Raw genomic sequence first — 6,000 nt, forward strand, 5'->3', positions numbered from 1 at the left:
ACGCAATGGTCCACCGTGCAGTGATAATTCAGGGAGAAATTCTCCACCACTTAACCGACAAGAAAGAAACTACAGGAACTACCGACATGACGACAGACGATATAATTATAACCAGAGACCTGAATTTCATCAGAACTGGCGGGATTCAAACAGGGCAGGGCCCTCTCGACAAGGTGAATTTGTAGGTATCCTAATCCCAATAACGACGTGCGCCAACAAAGAGACAGACAATGACTCACACCACAGGCAGCCACATGCGCCGGCTGGCTCAGAGGAAAATAAGATAGACACTAACCTTGAGAAAATTTCCAGTATTCTTTACCGACGTATACCACATGATAATTGCGTTGAAGCTGAAACTCTGTGTACTAGGAAGAGTAAAGGTTCACACCACATTTCACATGTAAAGCCGTTTATTGAATGATAATCTGCTTTTTAACTTAGCCTTTGCTATAAAATTTTTCACTTCACGTTACTAGTACTCTTTGTCACACTTACAAACTGTTTACATGCAACTATGTTTTAAAGTTAACTATCCAGTCAAGAACCTAGGGAACTTAGACAAGTAATTACGAATGCATTGTTATAGTGAACAGATGACACAGTGTTGTTATTTGTACATTCTTCCTTGTAAGTTGCATGATTACGTAACGAATATACGGCTTACATACTTAGAACATATACTGCTAATGAGATTTTCATGCAACATTTTGGTTTACTTGAAAAGACATTCTTTATTTAAAGTACTTTCTGTGGGATTAAAGATGACTTAGAATTTGGTTTCTTTGACAGCTACACGATTATATCATGACGCTACTAATGTATGACACAATTTACATTGTTGCTTTTGTGCTGTACCTGTTTTATATCTGCACAGTTTTTATGTATTATTCTGGAAAGTAAAACATCTTTTAGTAGTAACTTTTGTGGTATAGCTACAATGAGACAGCCTTTTCCCTAGCACAACAATACATTACATTATAGTACTTTCTTGATCACGGTAAGGTACATAATAACTACCATATCTATACGCAAAGCATTTCACTTTCGTTTACGATGAGGTAAGTACATTGACTTCAGCAGAACTTTGCTTACAGAGGACGATTAGTACGACACTTCCACAGAATTATTTTACAGCAAGACGCACATATAGCGCTACAGGACACGCATTTGAGTGATTAATTTTGTACTTGAACCATTTATTTTTCAAGATTTTTGAATTACAAAGAAAGTTTTCCGTGATACATTTCATTCCATTGCTGTAATCTGTAACACCTGAGGGTATAATTACATTAATCCTCAGGGGGGTACACGACTACTTTGTGTGCTAGGCGTGTAGCGAGCACTAGGAGCCCTAGCTAATATGGTATTTACTTATACAACTTTAGACATCGGTACCATATGTCTCTAACACAGAATTACACAGCTATCTGATTATTTAACAGAGAAACAAACATTTTTTACTACGTCAGTGACACATGTTTACACAATTACACAGTTGGATAACTTCACACTTATTGAATTGTATTTTGTCTGTACTTTGTGAAATCTTCATATTTTTTTGGAACCATTGTGATACTATGAGAGCTTTGAATGATGTAGTTGGTATGGGATCATGATTTTTAAAGTACATTTGAGGTAGATGACACTATTGAAACGAGCAGAGAATTTTTGTAGGTTTTGAACTTATTGCAGAAAGCTACGACGTTTTTGAGATTTGGCTGAGTTTTTATGATGTTATTATTACGATGACAATGTTTATTATGCTGTTGTGGTATGTTTATGATAAATAAGCTGATGCTATATGAGGAATCTGATTATGCTATGTATTTATTATGATGAAATATTTAAGTGTCGACGCAAGATTGACGTGTCGACGAATATGTATATGTGTAATAAGGTAAGGAATAATGAGTATTGGTTAGGGACTCTGGTTTGTGAAAAAGGATGTTGGAAACCAAGGGTCGTACTTTAAGAGTTATGAAATGTGTGTAAATGCGTGAGTGTATCAAAATGCCGGCGACAATTTTTGACATAGTTTTATTTATGGGATTTTGTTTCTACAGATTTGTAACGCAAACATTTCGACCTGTGACGTTTTATTTGTATCAAACTGTCACTGTAGCGGAAACTGATGTCGTAAATATTTCGTTAAGGAAGGTAGGTCACCTTGATGTAATGCACTGTAAGCACCCAGCTGTGTGACAGTCGCCTGGAAAAAAGCCATTAGTGTGTGCCTTTCAGAGGCACAGGTGGAAAAAAATGAGACGCCATTAACCTCGCTATTGACATTCCTTTCTATAAAGCATCACAAATACGACATGCTCATTACTTGGAAAGATACTTACATCTGCACACCCGATTATGACAAGTGTCTTTCTACGAGAGTTGAGAGAATTTCTACTAACTTATGAAATGCCACATGACTATTGAATGATATTTTTATGCTTTACTTTGTACATAGTTGCTTATTTCATTTGATATCTGGTTTCCTGCTGTGTTGCAACATTGGTTTTATAAAATAAAATTAAATGCATTTGCTAATGTGAACACTTTCTGCCAACAGTTCTATTAAATAATAATTTTATGATCCTCATTCTTCGAAAAAGGAGCACTTGGAATGGAAAGAACAATAAGAAGGGATTAATAACAGTAACTGCATACATAATTTTCTTTTCAACTACTTGGTAATTTTTTGGTAGAATAAAATGTTGTGGTGCACCACTTTAATGACATAGACACTAAGATGTGAACAGACGTTTCCCTTATCTGCATTGTTGTCTTTAGTGTACTATTTTTTCTGGTTGAGCTATGTCATATTTAGGTATAAGTTATTGCATTTGCTGCTGCTGTATGCCAGGCATAGTGCTATTGAATTTCACTTTGTATTACTCTGTTAAGCCAGTTTTACTACTCATTTATTTTTCTTGTTGCTGCACATTGGCTCATATTAGTTGTACTGTTGCATTTGCTCTGCTAATTTAGATTTGCTGCTGCTTGCTTTGCCAATTTGCATTTTTTTGTCATTGCTGTTTCTGTTAATTGTTTTGTGCTGCAGCATTGCCTCGTCCCTTAGTTTAGCATCTGAGCTCAGTAGATATAAGATAGCTTAAGAGGGAGTAGGCTATATAAGAGAATGAGTTGCGATGAATTGGAAGAAATGCATTGAGAAGTTATACGAAAAAAGTACAGAAAGAAGGTATAGATAGGACTTTTTGGGAATAATGATGAATGAAGGGAGATCTCCAAGAAGTAAGGAAAGTTTCGTTTGGAAAATACTGCAGTAAAACAAACCCTGTCCTTTCCTTTTGTCTTATTCAGCAATTTGTTTGTGTACCCTTGTGTATTTGTAGTTTTCCTGTCTTTATGTGTTTAGCTAATAAGATTTATGTTGGAGAACTTTTCTAGTACTAAGCTACATTCACTATAATGAGGAATACTTTTATCCTCAAATATAATTTGCATTAATAATATGTTATTTACTTTGTAAAGATGTTTAGACATTACTAATTCTGTTCTGTTTCAATGCTCATGTGTGAAATTAACGTTTCGAAAACTATTCTCATTATTTTATATACACTCCTGGAAATTGAAATAAGAACACCGTGAATTCATTGTCCCAGGAAGGGGAAACTTTATTGACACATTCCTGGGGTCAGATACATCACATGATCACACTGACAGAACCACAGGCACATAGACACAGGCAACAGAGCATGCACAATGTCGGCACTAGTACAGTGTATATCCACCTTTCGCAGCAATGCAGGCTGCTATTCTCCCATGGAGACGATTGTAGAGATGCTGGATGTAGTCCTGTGGAATGGCTTGCCATACCATTTCCACCTGGCGCCTCAGTTGGACCAGTGTTCGTGCTGGACTTGCAGACCGCGTGAGACGACGCTTCATCCAGTCCCAAACATGCTCAATGGGGGACAGATCCGGAGATCTTGCTGGCCAGGGTAGTTGACTTACACCTTCTAGAGCACGTTGGGTGGCACGGGATACATGCGGACATGCATTGTCCTGTTGGAACAGCAAGTTCCCTTGCCGGTCTAGGAATGGTAGAACGATGGGTTCGATGACGGTTTGGATGTACCGTGCACTATTCAGTGTCCCCTCGACGACCACCAGTGGTGTGCGGCCAGTGTAGGAGATCGCTCCCCACACCATGATGCCGGGTGTTGGCCATGTGTGCCTCGGTCGTATGCAGTCCTGATTGTGGCGCTCACCTGCACGGCGCCAAACACGCATACGACCATCATTGGCACCAAGGCAGAAGCGACTCTCATCGCTGAAGACGACACGTCTCCATTCGTCCCTCCATTCACGCCTGTCACGACACCACTGGAGGCGGGCTGCACGATGTTGGGGCGTGAGCGGAAGACGGCCTAACGGTGTGCAGGACCGTAGCCCAGCTTCATGGAGACGGTTGCGAATGGTCCTCGCCGATACCCCAGGAGCAACAGTGTCCCTAATTTGCTGGGAAGTGGCGGTGCGGTCCCCTACGGCACTGCGTAGGATCCTACGGTCTTGGCGTGCATCCGTGCGTCGCTGCAGTCCGGTCCCAGGTCGACGGGCACATGCACCTTCCGCCGACCACTGGCGACAACATCGATGTACTGTGGAGACCTCACGCCCCACGTGTTGAGCAATTCGGCGGTACATCCACCCGGCCTCCCGCATGCCCACTATACGCCCTCGCTCAAAGTCCGTCAACTGCACATACGGTTCACGTCCACGCTGTCGCGGCATGCTACCAGTGTTAAAGACTGCGATGGAGCTCCGTATGCCACGGCAAACTGGCTGACACTGACGGCGGCGGTGCACAAATGCTGCGCAGCTAGCGCCATTCGACGGCCAACACCGCGGTTCCTGGTGAGTCCGCTGTGCCGTGCGTGTGATCATTGCTTGTACAGCCCTCTCGCAGTGTCCGGAGCAAGTATGGTGGGTCTGACACACCGGTGTCAATGTGTTCTTTTTTCCATTTCCAGGAGTGTATTTACTTATGTCATAATTCCTGTAACACTGATGTATATGTCTATTTCTTTTCTTTTGTAAAGCCTGTATTACTACAAATGTTATCTGCACTATTATGTTCTTTAATTATGTATTTTGTACCTTTGTTATTGTATTCTTATGTTATAAATTTATAATTGTATAGACACCAATTCTTCAAATTAAGTGGGACTGATGACCACAGATGTTAAGTCCCATAGTGCTCAGAGCCATTCAAATTAAGTTACATTTCACTGCACACGTTTCTGTTGGTCACAGTAATGCACAATATGTGAGACGTTGGGACTGTTAGTGTTTCTTCAGTAGCTCTACAGCCCTTGGTGAGCCTTGGCTTCTTCAACAATCTTCCTCCACACTTCTCGGTTATTTGCTGCTCTTTTCCACCCCGGACTCCCATACTGGTAAGATCCATTATTAACTCGTCGATCCATCTTCTTCTAGGTCTCCCTTTTCGCCTAACTGAATGGATCATACCTTTCATCATTTTCTTTGGAGTTCGATCCTCTGCCATTCTCTCCAAGTGTCCTAGCCATCGTATTCGCTGTGATTTCACAAATTTTACTATGTCCCTGCCTTGTATTAACTCTTGTAATTCGGCATTGTAGCGTATTCTCCAGCCTTCTTCCTCCCTTATTGGCCCATAGATTTTGCGTAGTATTTTCCGCTCAATGCTTCTTAGAGCATTTTTATCATGTTCTGTCAACGTCCATACCTCTGAGCTGTATGTGATAACTGGGCGGACTAGGGAATTATATATTAGCAGTTTAGTTTTTCTTGTAACAAGGCTATTTTTGAAAAGCTGCATATTTGCAAAGTAAGCTCTGTTTCCTGCTTGTATTCTTTCCCTTATAGCCTTTCCAATACTGTTATCATTTGTTATTAGGGCTCCCAAGTAGTTAAAAGAGGCCACTCCTTTGAAGCATTTCCCATTGATGTTTAGGTTTTTAGGGGTTCTTCTGGCCTCAGATTGTGACATTACCA

Source organism: Schistocerca nitens, chromosome 2, assembly GCF_023898315.1.
Source record: "Schistocerca nitens isolate TAMUIC-IGC-003100 chromosome 2, iqSchNite1.1, whole genome shotgun sequence".
Classification (NCBI taxonomy): domain Eukaryota; kingdom Metazoa; phylum Arthropoda; class Insecta; order Orthoptera; family Acrididae; genus Schistocerca; species Schistocerca nitens.